Genomic DNA, 21,067 nt, shown 5'->3' with positions numbered 1-21,067 from the left:
AACTGAAACTCATCTTAAAACGTGTTTGATCCCTGTTTGATTCCAATCTTGTTGGTATGATTTTTGCAGAGGAAAATACAAAACTTCATTTGCCTTTCAGAAAGCTTAAGATCTCCCTAAAATGCTCCTCTAAGACTTGTTCTTCTGTTTCCTTCCACACTTCTACTCCTTCTTCCTTTTGCTGTATTTGATACATGACGAAATCTAGAGGAGACTTCTTATGACTCTGAGACCCTCTTAGGAACACAGAAAGAGGCAACACTCACCCGCTTTGGCAGGGGGGCTTGTTTTCGTTACAGAGTCTGAAGAGTTGTGAGTAGTTTCCTCTCAGGTCTAAAGCTCTGCTCCCTTTTGCACTGTCCAATTTCGTTGGTTTTGGGGGGCTTTAGGGATTACTTTACACTGTGAGAGAGCGCCTGACTTTTGTGTGTGCGAGGGCGGACAGCTCACTGGTGAAAGCTGCGGTTTGGGAAGTGGCTGAGTGAATAGTTGTTACTGCAGGATGGCTACTCTTTCTTTATACATTTAGACAGATGCAGTTTGAACAGTTGGAGGTTATAAGTGCTCACCACCAAGTGATAAGATTCCCATATGGGATGGGCTTGTCACAGTGGGCTGACTGGGCCACTCACCAGCCTTGAGGGAATGTCCTTGCAGTGAGAAACACTGTGGAAGCTCTGCGTGGCACACGTTAAGGCGTTTCCCTCCTTTGGGGGACCCAAGGTTCAGTGTATTAATAAAAGTGGAATCCTTGATTTTTAAAGATCTAGATCAAGGGTGTCCTATCTTTGGCTTCCCTGGGCCACAGTGATCTTGGGCCACACATAAAATACACTAACACTAACGATAGCTGATGAGATGCTTAAAAACAGAGAGGAGAGAGAGAGAGAGAGAGAGAGAGAGAAAGAGAGAGAGAGAGAGAGAGAAAAGAAAAAGAAAAAAATCAGAAAAAAAAAATCTCATAATGTTTTAAGAACATTTACGAATTTGTGTTGGGCCACATTCAAAGCCATCTTAGGCCGAGGGTAGGACAGGCTTGATCTAGATGCTCTGCCTTTCATCTGCTTTTCAAATTTAAGTATTAGGCCCTAGAAACTGCAAATGTTTTTTTCCACTCATTAAAGTAATCTAATCAAGAAACATCTAGGTTGGAGGACCACCTATCTAACCAGACTGCTCTCCAATACATGACTTTCTATGGCCGAGCGCACTGGCTCACACCTGTAATCTCAGCACTTTGGGAGGCTGAGGCAGGCAGATCCCCTGAGCTCAAGAGGTCAAAACCAGGCTGGGCAACATGGAGAAATCTCGTCTTGACAAAAAAAAAAAAAAAACACAAAAAAAGAAAAAATTAGCGGGGCATGGTGGTGCACACCTGTGGTCCTAGCTACTCGGGAGGCTAAGGTAGAAGGATCACTTGAACCTGGGAGGCAGAGGTTGCAGAGGTCACTGCACTCCAACCTGAATGACAAGTGGGACCCCATCAAAAACAAAAACACCAAATATGACTTTCTGACATTTAGCTAGCTATCCTGAACCTCTTTACAAAAGAAACTGACACCTCTAAGGGCATCTCCCTTCCTGTACTCAAGCCACTATAAACTTTTACAATGAAAAAAACATTGGCTTAAGGTTCACAGAGCAAACCTTACCTTTGTTTAATGTTTTTCCCTGGCAATTCCTGACTATCCCTTTTTGATTCAACAAATAATAGTGTTTAGATCTAAGTTCTCTGCCTTTGGGATGTAAGTTTTCACGTGAGAGTCATGTCTTCGGAAGTGAAAATTTAGGGTTGCCTAGCAATCTGAGTTGTTTAGGGTAATGGAACAGATAATTAAGAGACTGATAGTCTAAAAGGGGGGAATTATTTTCACTAGCAAATGAAAAAATCTTATAAAACTATAAGATCTGCTTCTGTTAGTGCATCTGCATGTCTTTACTTTTATGTATCATGTATATATAATATTTCACTACGAAAGTATATGAAAGACCTCTAATTAACCAGCTTAAAGAAAACACAAGTGCTTAAATCAAATATTTTATCAGACAAATAGAAACTCAAAAGTCTTTTAGTTCATGACTTGGGTAAATTGGTAAATAAAGATTAGTTTGTTGGTTTAATGAAAGGAGCTGTGTCTTCTCATCAGCAAATACTCATTCATTTAACTCTAGGGTTTCACAGGCTGTAGAAAGGATTAACAAAGAAATAACTTGAGATGATGGCTAGCTTTGTTTAATGAACTATTCAAGCAGAATAACTGTTAAGAATGAATAAATTGGCCGGGCGCGGTGGCTCAAGCCTGTAATCCCAGCACTTTGGGAGGCCGAGACGGGCGGATCACGAGGTCAGGAGATCGAAACCATCCTGGCTAACACGGTGAAACCCCGTCTCTATTAAGAAATACAAAAAACTAGCCGGGCGAGGTGGCGGGCGCCTGTAGTCCCAGCTACTCGGGAGGCTGAGGCCGGAGAATGGCGTGAACCCGGGAGGCGGAGCTTGCAGTGAGCTGAGATCCGGCCACTGCACTCCAGCCTGGGCGACAGAGCGAGACTCCGTCTCAAAAAAAAAAAAAAAAAAAAAAAAAAAAAAGAATAAATTAGGGCCAGGTGCAGTGGCTCACACTTCTAATCCCATCACTTTGGGAGGCAGAGGCAGGTGAATCACTTGAGGTCAGGAATTCGAGAACAGCCGGGCCAATACAGTGAAACCCCGTCTCTACTAAAAATACAAAAATTAGCTGGGCATGGCGGCACGTGCCTGTAGTCCCAGCTACCTGGGAGGCTGAGGTGGGAGGATCACTTGAACCCAGGAGGCGGACGTTGCAGTGAGCTGAGATCAAGCCACTGCACTCCAGCCTGGGTGATAGAGCAAGGCTGCGTCTCAAAAAAATAAATAAATAAATAAATTAGATGAATGTAAATTAGATATTTATAAACAAACTTTTCATAGTTTCACAAACCTTTTTCAAAATTTTAATCTAAAAGCCATGTTATGTTAATTAACAGATAATCATAAAATACCTATGTCATTTATAGGATACAGAAAAGTTAAATATATTTAGGTCTCTTATAAACAAAAATTGAGGAAATACTAAGAAATTGTTTTCATGTGGTATAAAACAGTTCAAAATTACTTCCTGGGTTTTTCACTGGAAATCTGAGTTACTGAGAGGTAAACTGTAGTTAATATACGTAATTAAAACTATTAGGTGTAAGAAACAATTTTATATACAGAGTATATTTTAAAAGATGTAAGGAAAGTTGAAAAGAGAAAGTAATTGTTTTTCCCTTTTACACAAGAGATTTTTGCAAGGTCAAATGATAAGGGGGAAAGGAAATTAAGTTTTTCTCTTAAGGTAAAATGCCAGTATAAAAAAGAAAGGTAGGTTGCAGTGAGCTGAGACTGTGCCACTGCACTCCAGCCTGGACTACAGAGGGAGACTCAGCCAAAAAAAAAAAAAAAAAAAAAAAATCACATCGGGCGTGGTGGCTCACGCCTGTAATCCCAGCACTTTGGGAGGCCAAGGTGGGTGGATCACAAGGTCAGGAGTTCAAGACCAGCCTGACCAACATGGTGAAACCCTGTCTCTATTAAAAATACAAAAATTAGCTGGGCATAGCAGCGTGTGTCTGTAATCCCAGCTACTCAGGAGGCTGAAGCAAAAGAACTGCTTGAACCGGGATCCGGAAGGCGGACGTTGCAGTGAGCTGAGATCATGCCACTGCACTCTCCAGCCTGAGCTACAGAGGTAGACTCGCTGCTCCTCCGCTTAAAAAAAAAAAAAAAAAAAAAAGAGGTATAGGTCAAAACCAGCTTAAGCAAGTTGTAGAACCTTCGCAGAAGATTAATCTTGTGAAAAAAATATTGCGTATAATCAAGCTGGCTAAATTAGAAGAGATTTAATTTTGCTAAAACTGAACATTACTATACAACATACACTAATGCAGGGCCAGAGACTGGGCCCCTGTGTCAGAACAGCAGACTTTTCCTGGAGCACTGGTCTGCTCTTTAATAAAAAATTTAAGTTGTCGTAAAAAGTTTATGGAAATTTTATCTTGCATGGTCCAAGCTGATTGAGATCTGATGGACAGCTCCATTAAAACAGCTTTATATTTAGGAGGCTGAGATGGAAGGATCACTTGAGCCCATGAGTTTGAGGCTGCAGTGAGCTATGATCACACCACTACACTCCAGCCTGGGCAACAGAGCAGACCGTCTCCAGAAAAAAAAATAAACAAATAAAGGCTCTAGCATTGATAATATACTGATGCAAAGGTAAAATTTATTTTTCTCTTTTGAACAAGATGTTCATATAATACTAATGATGATAACAAAAGACTTTTGTTCACCTTTTGAATAAGCTGCAAAACAAGAAAAAGATTCTGTTGATCTCGTGCTGTCTTTGTCAGGTCATTTGATTGTTTAGAAAACTGAGTATCAAAAAAGAGTAAAGGTTTTTGCATTTTTGGCCGGGCGCGGTGGCTCACACCTATAATCCCAGCACTCTGGGAGGCCAAGGCGGGGGATCACGAGGTCAGGAGATTGAGACCATCCTGGCTAACACGCTGAAACCCCATCTCTACTGAAAATACAAAAAATTAGCCGGGCGCGGTGGCAGGCGCCTGCAGTCCCAGCTACTCGGGAGGCTGAGGCAGGAGAATGGCGTGAACCCGGGAGGCGGAGGTTGCAGTGAGCCGAGATCGCACTACTGCATTCCAGCCTGGGCGACAGAGCGAGACTCCGCCTCAAAAAGACAAAAAAAAGGTTTTTGTTTTCTGAAATCTTTCAATTATCTGGCTAAATAACTAGTATTTTACAGCAACCTGTGATCCTATTTTGAACAAGAGTTTTAAACCTTTAATGTTTCACATATTTCCCAAAATCAACTTTCAAATTCTAAAATTAAGTCTTTTCCAAAAGGAATCCCCTGAAAGTCTGAGAGAGACCTATTAGGCTTAATTTGTATGTTAAAATTGTATGTGAAGCTTTGTCAAATAAGAAATGGTGTTTAACTTTGGGTTATATTTGAGTGCATGTTATTAATATGTGTTCCAAAATTACATGAGATTTCTGAAACCCTGATGTGTCTTGGTATGTCAGACATAATTATGGTTAATTATGTTAAATTGTTGTATGTCACAAAAATAATGAAATTTCTTGTAAATTGTGTCTTTAACTGTAGCTACTCTAAGTCTTTTGGCATCCGCAGATAACTATTGTTCTACTTTGACTCTTCTCAAAAAGCAGTTTACACTTGGCTACGGTCAAAATTTTGCTTTTTCTTCAAGGGAATTCATAGAAAATAATTCTTTTTTTTTTAAGAGACAAGGTCTCAGCCGGTCGCGGTGGCTCACGCCTGTAATCCCATCACTTTGGGAGGCCAAAGCAGGCAGATCACCTGAGGTCGGGAGTTCGAGACCAGCCTGACCAACATGGAGAAACCCCATCTCTACTAAAAATACAAAATTAGCCGGGCATGGTGGCACATGCCTGTAATCCCAGATACTTGGGAGGCCACGGCAGGAGAATCACTTGAACCTGGGAGGTAGAGGTTGCGGTGAGCTGAGATCATGCCATGGCACTCCAGCCTGGGCAACAAGAGTGAAACTCTGTCTCAAAAAAATAAAGAAAGAGACAAGGTCTCGCTGTGCTGTGCAGGCTAGAGTGCAGGCACCTTCTAACTCACTACAACCTCCAACTCCTGGACTTCTGTGGTCCTCCCACCTCAGCCTCACTAGAAGCACATGCCACCACACCTGGCTACTTTGTCAATTTTTTGTAGAATGGGTGTCTTGCTATGTTGGCCAGGCTGGTCTTGAACTCAAGGCCTCAAGCAATCCTCACTTCTTGGCCTCCTAAAGTGCTGAGATTATAGCCATGAGCCACTATGCCTGGTGGTAAGTACTCTTGAATACAAGTTTCTGATAATTTTGGAGATCATATCATTGGACTAAGTAAAAACTTTCAGAACTCTAATAAACTGTTGGGTTCATGAAGATTGCTAACTCTGTATATCAAGCAGAATAAAACTTAATTACATAGGACTGAAATTACAGATAACTGAAATGATTTTTACGACATTTGGTTCGAAACATTGCTGATTCTTTTCATGTTTTGTTTTCCCAAGTCAAGGAAGCTTTTTCTTTCATTTATAGCTTGTAGCAAATGGGTAAAACATAACTTTATGAGCAAAACTGAAACATTTGCCTTTCTACCTGATTTCTCCAAAATGCGTAAACTAGTCATAGTATCCTTATTTTATGACAGTCTAATTATACGCGTTTTAAGCTCCATAAAAACCAGTTTATTGTAACAGGACACAATTGAAGACACTGGCTATTCTACCGACGCTCTTGACTGGAACGGTGTATTTTAAAGTATGACCAGACTGGTTTAAAGAACTGAGGTTGACTATGTAGAGCCAATAAGAAGCCTGTTGGAAAGACCAGCCTGGTACCTTGTTTACACAGCTCCTTTACAAGGTTCCTGATGTAGAGCAGTAAAAGAATCTTACTTTCTGAAATGCCCAGGAACCTCAAGATATTTTGTGACCTCAAGAAGAGAGGAAGTCACCCAATTCATGTATTACCAGCATAGTCCTTGGCTTGGCTTCCTAGCCTTGAGGGTTTAGAGTTGAATCCAAAATTCCTTATGAAAGTTCCAGCAAAGATAACAAAGAAACTATATGGCCAATCATTATTCTTGTTGTATTTTATGCAAATAATCAGCCCAAGGACAATACTAAAACTTATTTTGCAAGTAAGCTGGTCCTCCTAAGATTTACATCTTTGGTAAAAATGGGGACTAGAGAGAGGAAAAATTATGCTTCCCAAGAAAACTACAGTACCCATGTTATTAGATTCCAGCCTTGACCATTGTGTGTGTGTGTGTGTTTGAGTTTTTATTGTTTTCCTACAATTTGGACTGAATCCCCAATGTAACAGGATTTTTACTATGTATCTTATTGTTTTACCTCTAAGAAAACCAAAAGCATGAAATTCAAAGACTACAGAAGATTTAACAAGCAACGACAGTTACACAAATCAGTGACTTGACTGAGGACTGAAAATGAACCTTCCCAGCACCGTCATACATCATTCCATCATAAAAATCCACTTGTAACTGCTGCTAATCAGAATGTGTATACATACACACACACACACATATATATACACATATACATATATATATACATATACATATACATATACATATACTCAGAGCAACTTGGTCTATGCTCCTGGGTTGCAATCATCAAGCTTGGCCCAAATAAACTCTTTACTCAGCTTCTTCATTTTAGGTCAACACTAACATCACAAAGAAAGTTTCAGACAGGCCAGGGATGATGGCACATGCCTGTAATTCCACTGCTTTTGAAGGCCAAGGCAGGAGGATTGCTTGAGCCCAGGAGTTTGAGACCAGCCTGTGCAACAAGACAAAAACCCATCTCTACAAAAAATTACAAAAATTAGCCAGGTGTGTGGCACGTGCCTGTAGTCCCAGCTACTTGGGAGGCTAAGGAGGGAGGACCGCTTGAGACTGGGAGGTCAAGGCCGCAATAAGCCAAGATCACACCACTGCACTCCAGCCTGGACAACAGAGTGAGACCATCTCAAAAAAAAAAAAAAAAAAAAAAAAGTTTCAGGCAAACTATAAGAATGAGCCACTGAAAACTGCCATCAGTTCCAATGATTCTGAATTACTGTTCAGAAAGGTAGTTAACTTTTCTTGATCTTATAGCGTAGGACATCTCTAGCTTCAAAGATAACCATGATGAAAATTACTATTAATACTTTCTGTTTAACAGTAATTATTAAACTATTAAATATTTAAACAATTAAGTTATTAAACTATTAAATACAGGGCCTGTATCTCTGATGCTGAACTATGATGTGTGACTTAAGCCCCCAAATATATCATGTTATTTGGATCCAAGGTGCTGCACAGAACGCTGACCCTTTCTAAGAGTTGGGTATTACTTGCAACAGACTTATAAGCAAGAAGCTAGAAAGATCCCATTTTCTGTTCTTCCTGTATTGGATGATGTAAAGCAAACTGTCACCAAGACTCAGTTTCCCAAACAGTAAAACAAGTGTTCTGTCTGAAGAATAAATGGGGGGAAAAAAGGCAGGGGGCTTTCAATCCTCTGAATCACAAGTCCAATACATTGTTGAGGGTGGGAGTTGTTGCAATTTGCAGTAGTTTCTTAAGAATGTAAGAAAGCTGTGTGAAAGATCCTGACACACACCACAGTTGCCTGAGGACAGTAAACCAAAGGCCAGGAGAGCTCACAGCAAGTCACATTATCTCTAGTGTGAGTTCCTCTACACAAAGGTGACAGGTATGGACACAGGTGTTGAAGTTGGATCCGAGCCTGCACACAGACTCCTGTGTTAACAGCGTGGACGTTAAAATTAACAACTCTCTCTGAATGCTTTAGGAAGAAAACCATTCAATTTACATGAGTTTGTCTTACACTATTTCTCAAAGATGAACTGTAAGCTGCAGTCTGATTACATGATACAAACTGGAGCTTGTTAACTAGAACACCAATTAGCACCTCCCTATTTGGATTAAGGTTAATGGATTATCTAAAATGACAAAACACTTAATTTTCCTGGAGTAAATATATTTCAGTCTTTTAAAGAGCACAGTCTAATAACTGCTTTAAAAATCTACCTTGAAAAGTTAAAACACTTATTTAAATTATCTAACATACATATCTAACACAACAATGCTTTCACCCATTTCTTTTGATATACTACAGCGCAGGGTACGCCTTAATAGCGACCACAGTGAACTCTGCAATTACAGCGCAAAGGGATGCTGGACTTAAAGAGGAGACTCGTTACAGTCCTGCTTTCGTCACCAACTAGCCAGCTGTATCTCTAATTAATTTTACCTCACGGGCTTCAGTCTCTGAGTCTGTAGAGATCTAAAATCCTAAGACTGCAACTGCAATATTACACTGTTTTTCTGACAGTTATTTTCACAAACTAGTTACAAAATCTCAGTTGACAAAATAACATAGAACAAAACTCAAAGTCTTAGAATATAAACGTCCTACTTCAAAAGTACTATTTAATTCACACCTAACATATGAATTAATAATTAATCGGGCCAGGCACAGTGGCTCAGGCCTGTAATCTCAGCACTTTAGGAGGCCAAGGCAGGCAGATCACTTGAGGCCAGGAGTTGGAGACCAGCCTGGCCAATATGGAGAAACCCTGTCTCTACTAAAACTATAAAAATAAGCTGGGCATGGTGGCGTGCCTGTAGTCCTGGCTACTCTGGAGGTTGAAGCACGAGAATCACTTTAACCCAGGAGGTGACGACTGCAGTGAGCCCAGATATAGCCACTGCACTTCAGCCTGGGGGAGAGAGTGAGACTCCGTCTCAAAAAAAAAAAAAAAAAAGAATTAAAAAGAATTAAAGGTTCCTTCAGTCTTGTAATTCCAGACTGATAACAATGGAACTGATAAAAAGAAAATATTCCATGCAACTGGGTTAAGGCTGATTAAATGTTATGTTCACTATTATTATTATTAAACATTTCATAAACATATGCTTTACAATAAATTTACCTAACCACACGTCCCAACATCAAATTGAAAACTGGAAGTTAAGGGTCAGGCACGGTGGCTCACGCCTGGAATCCCAGCACTTTGAGAGGCCAAGGCAGGTGGATCACCTGAGGTCGGGAGTTCGAGACCAGCCTGACCAACATGGAGAAACCCTGTCTCTACTAAAAATACAAAACTAGGATAGCCCAGCAGCGGCGGTGGTGGTGGCTGCGGAGACCACGCTGCAGGCTGCGGCAGGGCACGGCAAGATGGAGGTGACGGGGGTGTCGGCACCCACGGTGACCGCTTTCATCAGCAGCTCCCTCAACACCTTCTGCTCAGAGAAGCAGTACAGCCGCAGCCTCACCATGGCTGAGTTTAAGTGTAAACTGGAGTTGCTGGTGGGCATCCTGCTTCCTGCATGGAACTGGAGCTGTATGGAGTTGACGACAAGTTCTACAGCAAGCTGGATCAAGAGGATGCGCTGCTGGGCTCCTACCCTGTAGATGACGGCCGCCGCATCCACCTCATTGACCACAGCGGCGCCCGCCTTGGTGAGTATGAGGATGTGTCCTGGGTGGAGAAGTACACGATCTCACAAGAAGCCTGCGACCAGAGGCAAGACACGGTTTGCTTCTTGCTGAAGCGCAGCAAGCTTGGCCGCTACAACGAGGAGCGGGCTCAGCAGGAGGCCGAGGCCGCCCAGCGCCTTGCCAAAGAGAAGACCCAGGCCAGCTCCATCCCCGTGGGCAGCCGCTGTGAGGTGTGGGCGGCGGGACACCGGGGTACCATGACGTATGTAGGTCTCACAGATTTCAAGCCTGGTTACTGGATTGGTGTCTGCTATGATGAGCCACTGGGGAAAAACGATGGTAGTGTGAATGGGAAGCTACTTCGAATGCCAGGCCAAGTATGGCGCCTTTGTCAAGCCAGCAGTCGTGACGGGGGGGGGGGGGGGGGGGACACACTTCCCGGAGGAGGACTACGGGTTGGACGAGATATGACACCCAAGGAATTCCACTGCTCCACCTCCTAACTCGGCCACTGACTGCCCCTCCTGTGTGTGCCCATGGCCCTTTTCTCCTGACCCCATTTTAATTTTATTCATTTTTTCCTCTGCCATTGATTTTTGACACTCATGCATTAAATTCACTAAAAACCCGGAAAAAAAAAATACAAAACTAGCTGGGTGTGGGGGCACATGCCTGTAATTCCAGCTACTCAGGAGGCCAGGACAGGAGAATCGCTTGAACCCAGGAGGCAGAAGTTGCAGTGAGCCAAGATCACACCACTGCACTCCAGCCTGGGCAACAAGAGCAAAACTCCAGCTCCAAAAAAAAAAAAAAGAAAGAAAGAAACTGGAAGTTAATGATCCAGCATTTATTTGCCTTACTCATATAATTATCTAATATAATTGTGGCCATATGATGATTTTGGGAAAACATCTAATCTTTAGCGATTTATGTTGAGCTGTAACTTCATGTGATTTCATGAAAAACCTATTCTCAATAACAGACTAAAACTACCACCTCTTTCTTTACCATAAGGTTGGCAGGGGGCGGTGGTGGAGGGGGGACTACCACAGTGACCAACACACTTTCAAAATTCTGAACTTATAGGAAATAGCATGCCAAGAGTCTGTGTGGCCTTGCCAGAAAGATAATAAAACTTGTGGTCACTCAGAATCCCGAGGCACACTGCAAACGTTTACTCTTCACTGGAATTTTGCCAGGTCATGGAGATTTTTAAGTGCCTCAATGCTTCTACAGTTTATTTGGCAGTTCTACGTCCCACTTCCAGTCCTTTCAGGCTTAGGTTTAACTCTCCTTACTGAGCCCTGAAGAATAATGATTTCAGCAGAAGAGATTCAATTCATCAGTGTATAGAAAAAAATGGGAAAGTTGTGAAAAACTGAAAAGGTCATGTGCACAAAAGCAACACTGGTAATGCTGCTTCCCATATTCATTCTTTGGTCTTCACTGACAGTGTGAAAAAGCAACTATTGCTGATTCATCAGTTACTCATTTTCACAATAGTCAGTACTCCAAGTCAGCGGTACCCAACTTTTTTTGATACCAGGGACTGACTGGTTTCATGCAAGACAATTTTTCCACAGACAGAGCGGAGGGGTCAGGGGGTGCGGGGTGGTGAGGAGGATGCTTTCAGGATGAAACTGCTCCACCTCAGATCATCAGGCATTAGAGTCTCATAAGGAGCATGCAACCTAGATCCCTTGCCTGTGCAGTGCACAACAGGATTTGCGCTCCTATGAGAATCTAGTCAACTGCTCATCTGAGAGGAGGTGAGCTCAGGCAGTAATGCTCACTCACCCTGCTGCTCACTCACCCTGCTGCTTGCTGCTCACTCACCCTGCTGCTTACCTCCTGCTGTACAGCCCAATTCCTAACAGGCCATCACGGCTATGGGTCCACAGACTGGGAGTTAGCGACCCCTGCTCCAAGTGACCCACTGAAAGGCAATCTGGACTAGCAATCTAGCCTGGTAACAACTGTCACTGGAGGAAGGCACAGGGGCTCACATTCACATTCCCAGCAACTTGGGAGGCTGAGGTTGGAGGATCACTTGAAGCCAGGAGATTGAGGCCAGCCTGAGTAACATGGCAAGACCTCATGTATCAAAAAATTATTATTTAAATAGCCAGGAGGATCACTGGAGCTCAGAAATTGGAGGCTGCAGTGAGCAATGGTCATGCCATTGCACTCCACTCCTGCAGCCTGGGCAACAGAGTGAGACCTCATCTCTTAAATAAATAAATATCAAGTATCACTGGAGGTATGAATATCAACCACAGAGGAATATGGAACATAGAACTTAAAATCATGCCAGGCAGACCGGGCGCAGTGGCTCACGCCTGTAATCCCAGCACTTTGGGAGGCCAAAGCAGGCGGATCCCTTGAGGTCAGGAGATCGAGACCACCCTGGCTAACACGGTAAAACCCCATCTCTACTAAAAATACAAAGAAATTAGCCGGGTGTGGTGGCGGGCACCTGCGGTCCCAGCTACTCAGGAGGCTGAGGCAGGAGAATGGCGTGAACCCAGGAGGCAGAGCTTCCAGTGAGCGGAGACTGCGCCACTGCACTCCAGACTGGGCGACACAGAGAGACTGCCTCAAAAAAAAAAAAAAAAAAAAAAAAAAAAAAAAATCATGCCAAACAAAAGTTCACCCAAAAAGACTTTCACAGTAAGCTACCGTATTTACAGTACTCAAGAAACCCTAAATGCCAACCAGTGTTCTATCAATGGTTTGAATGTTTTTAACCCCCTAAAAGCACAAGAGACAATGCTTTCATCCTTTCAAATGTCTAGATTTTTAGAAGGTAACATCCCATAGGGACTTCAAGTCTACTTTTAAAGTCAGGACTGAATGGTTAAAGCAATAAACTGGAAATCCATTGGGGTTTCCCAGCACAGATCTGAATCCTACCAACTACGGCGTCTTTTCTTTTGCAAAGGTGATTCACTGACCCCTCCCACAGACAGAGAGCCTGGTATTACTTCTCAGGAAGAAGTGAGACTGCTCCCCAACCGGACTAAACTTTCCCTCTTTACAGACCCAGTAAAAACAAACAAACAAACAAACAAAACTGTACATGCCTCCCAAAGGTTACTGGTATTCTCTGACTGATAAGGCAAAAATTACACAGACAATAATCTCAGCAATGAAATACAAGTATATAATCAACAAAGAGAAAGAAAAGAATGTTCAGAAAAGCACGAAGCCTTTAAAGAAAATTTTGAAGGACTTGGTATTTTAAAAAAGAGAATGTTCAACATGTTAACAGATAATAATCACTGAAGCAATTTGTAAATCTATACCAAATTGATCACTAGGTTTTTATCTCTGTATTTTGAGCACTGACAATAAAAACAAAGCTCTCTGAAATGTGAAAACAAAATGTTCTCATTTTTCAGAGACATTCTTAAAAAAGGAATGTTAATAAGTTTGAAATTATCTGAAATAACAAATATATTTTAAACAACTGGCAAATATTAACAAATTTAAGACATATTTTCTAAACAATTTTTAAAGCATTTTTAAGCCAGGTGCAATGGCTCACATCTGGAAGCCCAACACTCTGGGACTGCTTGAACCCAGGAATTCGAGACCTGTCACCTCTACAAAAAAAAAAAAAAAATTTTTTTTAATTAGCCAGGTGTGGTGACATGCACCCATGGGTCCCAGCTACTCAGGAGGCTGAGGCGGCAAGATCGCTCAAGCCCAGGTCGAGGCTGCAGAGAGCTGTGAGCATGCCACTGGACTCTAGCCTGGGTGACACAAACTGTCTCAAAAAAAAAATAAAATATTTTTAAACATACATGATTATATGTAATACAAATTAAAGGGATTTTAAGGAAGCTGGCTGGTCTCATTTAGACTGGGGCTTGGCCTTTTCAACTATGAAGATGTATGAAGGTGTACACAAGAAGAAAGAGGTTCCCTACCTTGCCGCCTAGTAACACTCACCATATGACCACTTCCTGCTTCCACACCACTCTCTACAAAGCAGAATCATTTAAAAAAGACAATTCTATGATATAAAACCCTTCAACTGCTTCCCACTGGTCTTAGGATAAAGGGCAAAATAATCAACCTATATGGGACCTCCCAAGCTCTGTAAAATAAAACTCTCCACCTGCTTCCCAGCTGTGTTCTCTTCCTTCAGCCTTGTTCACACTAGTTCCTTCAAAGCACTCGGCACCTTCCCACCTGGGGCACTACACAGGTAATTCTCTCTGCTGACCTCTCACTCCATCACCATCCCTCCAATCGCAGTGCCACCATCGCGTCCTCAGGGAAGCCTCCTGATACCTCCCCCCAAGGCCGGATCTTAGTGCACTGCACTTTCCTATTGGATTATGTGATTGTCCACCTGTCTCAATGGACAGCAAACTCCAAAAGAGATGGCAATCCCTGTTGTTGATACTGGGATTTACTCATCAACTATTTAGTGCAAGCTACATACCAGATATTGTTCTAAGGCCTAGGTTCATACTGAGGAGCAAAATATAAATCTTGATCTCGTAAGAGTTTACATTCAAGTACGAGAAGGTGGGCCATAGTAGCCGAAATAGCTCAGTTGGGAGAGCGTTAGACTGGAGAAGATGGGCCATACATAAAATAAGTAAATTATATGGCATGTTATAGTGTCATAAATACTATGAAGAATAATACATCAAGGAGCGGAGACACGGAGAGTGCAGGGCAGGATACACCCTAACACATGTAACTGTTATAGCAGACTATCCAAAGCAGCATGGAGCTGAGAGCCAGTCACTTCCAAAGGCCAGTCTCTACGGCTTTACATAGAACAATGCACTTTCCTATTCCTGCTGGATGACGGGCCTCACAGAAAAATCCTGTTGCCTTTCATCTTTGCATCCCTAGTGCTCAACTGGTCAGAATACTTGCCACAGGAAGAAAATGAACCCTTTTCTTACCTCTCAGTGGCCCTCCTTTATTCCAGGCCCTGTAGCAAGACTTAACAGAAAATTAAAAATGGAAAAACCTCCACTAAAGTTTAAAAGATACATTTTCAATATTGCAATTGTTTTATTTTGGGTTAACGCGATGTTTTTATTTTAAAGCAAAATAAAGGTAAGAAATTCTATGGCTATCAAAAAGGGGGCGTTTATTTTATTTTTTTTATTTATTTATTTTTTTTTTTTTTTGAGACAGAGCCTCACTCTGTCACCCAGACTGGAGTGCAGTGGCGTGATCTCAGGTCACTGCAACCTCTGCCTCCTGGGTTCAAGCAATTCTCCCGCCTCAGCCTCCCAAGTAGCTGGGATTACGAGCACGCACCACCACGCCTGGCTGATTTTTGTATTTTTAGTAGAGACGAGGTTTCACCATGTTACCAAGCTGGTCTCGAACTCCTAACCTCAGGTGATCCACCTGCCTCGGCCTCCCAGAGTGCTGGGATTACAGGCACCCAGCCATGCCAGGCGCGGTGGCTCACGCCTACTAAAAATACAAAATTAGCTGGGCGTGGTGGCACATGCCTATAATCCCAGCTACCAGGGAGGCTGAGGCATGAGAACTGCTTGAACCTGGGAGGCAGAGGTTACAGTGAGCCGAGATCGTGCCATTGCACTCCAGCGTGGGCAACAAGAGTGAAACTCCATCTCAAAAAAAAAAAAAAAAAAAAAAAAAAAAACGCACGCCCAGCCGAAAGAGGGCACATTTTTAAAGACTGAGAAACAGTATAATTTAAAGGTCATGTGGTTAAATCACCCTATCTGAAAATACTTTATGTACTGTATGTAGCTATGAAAAGTCAGTTAAAAATTTGTAAATATAGCTTTTATACTCTATAAGATCCTTTCTAATGTATTCTTTTTGAGTAAAGATTTTCCTATTTGTTTACAGAAAGGTACAACTATACAATCAGCAAACAATTTCTCTGGAACACAGGTGGGAGATGGCTTTAAGCATTCTTATCTCTTTACTTGAATTAATTTCATTAAACATCTACAGTTTACCAGGCCCTGGGCTGGGCAGAGTTGACAAGCATAAAAAGAGAATCTCACTCACAAGGAGCTTACATTAATTATGTGCTAACTAACACAAGGGTACACTTACGTTGCTACAGAAACAGAGAAGCATAACCTCAGAACTTAAGGCAAAGCAGCCTGGAGGAATCCTAAAATATCTTTTTAAGGATGGGTTAAGGAGCTAAGTAAATATTTTAAAATTTTTTTAAAAGGAGGTGGACATTCAATTTCAGGCAAAGAATCTACCAACACCAATGGCTACTACATTTGCAACACCAAGGTAAGAGAGGGAGGTGTGATCCTGACTAAAAGGTGGGGCAGGGCAGAGAAGGAAAAGGCAGAAGTGGAAGCACACGCAGGGCGAGGCCTAGGCCAGTCCTGGAGAGTTTCTGAAGAGGCCAGCCATCAGGCTGTGCCACACTCTGGCTACAGTGTGACTACAATGATTTGTGTAAATACAAGAGTATTTTATCAGGCAAATTCATGCACATCAGACTTCATAAAGAACATTTTCAGCAAAGATCAAGTCTCATCTCTATGATTATCACACTCAACCTAAAAATTAAGTAGTACGCTTTCAAATTTGTGTCAAACACAGCCAGGCGCACTGGCTCACGCCTGTAATCCCAGCACTCTGGGAGGCCATGGCAATTGGGTCACTTGAGGTCAGGAGTTCAAGACTAGCCTGGCCAACATGGTGAAACCCCATTTGTACTAAAAATACAAAAATTAGCCAGGCGTGGTGGCACGCACCTGTATGTAGTCCCAGCTACTCAGGAGGCTGAGGCAGGGGAATCCCTTAAACCAGGGAGGCAGAGTTTGCAGTGAGCCGTGATCATGCCAGTGCACTCCAGCCTGGGCAACAGAACAAGATTCAGTCTCAAAAAAAAAAAATTGTGTTAAACATGAAATACTTTCAATATTACAACATACTCCATGGTCTAGGTCTCCTAACCGGGGCAATGGGGCTGATGGGAAAGGAGATGTAAAACCAGCAGCATCACTGAACTGCATATCCTTTATGGTTGAAATCAGAGCCATGACAGCTTCACCAGAAAAACTGTGAGAAGACAAAGTTTATAAAGGCATTGAAGGGACAAAAGGTATTAAGGTATGGGGTGGGGGGTGGCAGTGAGAAAGAGAAGGGAAGGAAACACAGCTGAGTTAATAATCTTCCCTGTTCCTAAGGAAGGCATTTACACACAGGAAAAACAAAGCATTAGAATGTTAGGGGAAAGAAGTTTCAAGTTGGAATTTATCTTCCTTCTTTTGAGAACCTAGCAGTTTTCTACCTTACAATTCCATGATCTAAAAAAGGAATTCATTTTCTAATCAAAATAACTCTAGAAGCATAGTAGTTACAAAGATATCAACAAGCATAACAGCAAAAAGTTTAAACTGAACTAAACTCAGGCCTGATGAGGTTAACTCTGAGTGCCTCATTTACTTCGTACTCTAAAATAAGCTTTTACAGAAAAAGGAGAACTCTTCACATCAATAAAGTTCTACAAAAAAGCATAAGCAAGCGAACCCTTATAGCAGTGTCTGTTTTTAACAAGGTATTTCCCAAAAACATGACTTCAGCGTTCATGTCTTCTCCCCATTGGAAAAAGGTTGGTTTGAGAATTTTGTATAAGAAATTACAAGAATATACTCCAAGATTTTTGTGTAACTTATCGATCTGAAAAGAATATCCCTAAATCTGACAGAATCTATAAGAGTACTGCATGCATGACAAAAACATATTTAAAACTTGTACCTTTGGCCGGGTGCCATGGCTCACGCCTGTAATCCCAGCACTTTGGGAGGTTGAAGTGTGTGGATCACCTGAGGTCAGGAGTTCAAGACCAGCCTGGCCAACATGGTGAAACTCCATCTTTGCTAAAAATACAAAAAAATAACTAGACAGGTGTGGTGGCGGGGACCTGTAATCCCAGCTACTCGGGAGGCTGAGGCAGGAGAATCACTTGAACCCAAGGGGCAGAGGTTGCAGTGAGCCGAGAATGAGAACGCACCATTGCACTCCAGCTTGGGCGACAAGAGTGAAACTCTGCCTCAGGAAAGAAGAAAAAAAAAAAAAACTTGTACCTTTAACACTAGGATAAAAACAAATGGAATTGATGGTAACATATCTATATAGCTTTTTTACAACCTCAAAAGACCATAACATAGACAACATGTTACTAAAACTGGAAGACCCAGATTATAATCCTAGTTATCACTATTTTGATGGAAAATATGAATTTTAACATCACAATGAAATAACAGTGAAAGGAGTTTGTCAGCCACTCCTTGGCTGGTAACATCTACCACAGCCTATCACTACAAAAACTTGCAAATCTATGTAGAGTAGCTGCAGCTACCTGAAGGCACTGTTCATTGTAAACACCATTAACAATTTGATGCCCCAATTTGCATGTTTTGGGGGTGGGGGGAGACAAGGTCTCACTGTTGTCCAGGATGGAGTGCAGTCGCAGGATCATGGCTCACTGCAGCCTCAACCTCCCAGGCCCAAGCGATCCTCCCACTTCAGCTTCCCCAATAGCTGGGTCTACAGGTGTGACTCACCATGCCTGGCTAATTTTTTGTTTGGTAGAGATGAGGTCTCTCTCTGTTGTCCAGGCTGGTGAACTCCTGGGCTCCTAAACTCATGTAGGCCTCCCAAAGTGCTGGGATTACAGGCATGATGAGCCACCTCGCCCAGCCTGCACGTATTTTAGAACTACATTTTAAGATAATGTGAAGACTGCTTCACAAAAACAGCTTAAATATATACTTGTCAAAACTTGTGCTTACTTATGGAAATTGCATTAAATTCAATAAATTCTTTAAATCTCACTTTTAAACAGGGCAATCTTCCCGAACATTAAATCAAATTACATTTCTCCCTGAATTTGCTGCCACTTAATTTCAGCTACTCTTCTACAGAACTGTACCTATGTTATCTTTTTTTCTCTCTGGTTCCTACTCAAAAATAGTGGAACTGCTTTCTCCAAATACGCATTCTGTGCTCAGAATCTGTTTTCTCTGCCCAGATACATGTAAACAAGCAAAAAAAAAAAAAAAAAAAAAAAAAAAAAACCTTTCTGCTAATAAATTGACAGCTAGAAAGTAGAATATTTTAAAAATTCAATAAGCTGGGCGCAGTGGCTCACTCCTGTAATCCCAACTCTTTGAGAGGCTGAGGCAGGTGGATCACTTGAGGCCAGGAGTTCGAGACCAGCCTGGGCAACATGGTGAAACCCTGTCTCTATTAAAAATACAAAAATTAGCCGGGTGGGGTGGCACGTGCCTGTAGTCCCAGCTATTAGGGAGGCTGAGGCAGGAGAACAACTTGAAGACCTAGGAAGTAGAGGCTGCAGTGAGTTGAGATCGTGTCACTGCACTCCATCCTGGGTGACAGAGCAAGACTCCATAGGGGTGGGGGGGAGGAAATCAGTAATAGTAGAAATAGCAAAAACAGTCAACATTTTCATGTTTGTGTTAAAACAGTCCTAAGAAAATTATATTATCATCATGTCCCTGTTACAGTTGAGAAAATGTAGGCAACACGAGGGTAACTTCTAATGAATAAGCCATGCCTTTGTTTCATGTAAATAAGTCAACTCAACTCACACTAACTTTTCAAAATACAGGATAAAATTTCTAACCAATGCAAGTTTCAAAGTAAAGTATATAAATTAAATTCATGGTTAAATAATAAGCTTGTTAATCTGATGCCTTTCGGAACGCATTTCACTTAGCAAACCTCTATTAAGCTATTTCTTATATGGTTTGATTACAAAACTGCCTTTCAGCATATTAAATACAAGGAGAAAAAAACTGAAAAGCCACAACCATTTCAACTTCTGTAAATTACCCTGACTGTAATGAGGGGCGCCAGGCAGGTTGGGGAAGTATCGAAATTGCACACTGCACACACCACCTGACCACTAAGGAAAAAGAGGACACCACTCTTCCCCACTGTGGTCGTCACAAACTACAACTCAGCACCTATTTCAAGTGCATTTAAATATTCAAACAACTGAAACTAAGAGAAAAAAACTTTCGAAAGGGAAAATAACTTGTCTGTCTCCTTCAATGTTCACCTTGGAGTTGCTCTTATCTCTAGAAAAAGGCCTCACGCATACTGTTTATACTTACAAACTCCACTGCCCTGTCAAGGAAAACCTTCCTGTTTTCTCAGTTATCCAAAACTTCAAACTTCCAATTTACTATTAAGACAAGTTATTGGGCATCCACTTATTCGAGAATCAAACAAAAGTCAGATAGGAGGTAGTTTTCTACAGGCAGCTTTCTCAAGTTTCATCTCAGCCAAGTTTTAAGACAGTCTTAGGTAAAAATAGGGGGAAAAACAAGATGACATTCGCATGAAGTTTCGATGCACAACGGCACTGAGGCGGAATGACTCTTAACGTTCCCAAGCGCACCCTGAGAGGCAGGTGCAGCAGCTTTCCGACGGCTCCTCTGCCGCCTGTGTATCCCAGCCCCAAGACCAACACCGGCAATCTTCACATCCGACTTTATTTTTTTAACTCCTTCAGATCTACCTCCGCTCAAGTCTATCAAGAGGAAAACAAGAGCGTTCCAAACACACACCGAGCAACAGGATCCCAACTTCCTGGTTCTAAAGGAATACGATGCCCTGATGACCCGTCCCGCCCCGCACCCGCACGGCCGCCTACCCGGGCTCCGGCGGAACCGAGGGGCGAGCAGCGAGGCTGGCGCCGCACTGCGGGTGCCGGCGCCCGCCGGGCCTGGGGGCGCTCGCGGCCCGCGACCCCGGCCCCGCCCAGGCCCTGCCCGACCCCAGTCCCCGCCCGACCCCAGTCCCCGCCGGCCTTGGCCCGGACCCGGCCCTGACCCTGGCCCGGTCTTCGGGGCACCCAACTCCGTCGACTCCCGCCTCGCCTCAGCAGGTCCTCCTCAGCCCCGGCCCCGGCCTTCCTCTGCCCCGGCCCCGGCCCTCCTCAGCCCCAGTTTTTC

The 21,067-nt window shown here is 42.6% G+C and overlaps 1 protein-coding gene and 1 pseudogene across 2 annotated transcripts in view; one reads left to right on the top strand and one right to left on the bottom strand.

Annotated features, from left to right (window-relative positions):
* Positions 1–21,067, bottom strand: part of LOC105490813 (La ribonucleoprotein 4B) — a 125,108-nt gene that overhangs the window by 103,497 nt on the left and 544 nt on the right. The window lies entirely within an intron of this gene.
* Positions 9,823–10,722, top strand: LOC105490814 (tubulin-folding cofactor B pseudogene; annotated as a pseudogene).

The sequence above is a fragment of the Macaca nemestrina genome, chromosome 9 (assembly GCF_043159975.1).
Source record: "Macaca nemestrina isolate mMacNem1 chromosome 9, mMacNem.hap1, whole genome shotgun sequence".
NCBI classification, from domain to species: domain Eukaryota; kingdom Metazoa; phylum Chordata; class Mammalia; order Primates; family Cercopithecidae; genus Macaca; species Macaca nemestrina.
Note: the sequence above shows the minus strand (reverse complement) of the source record. Positions and strands in the feature narration are given on the sequence as shown.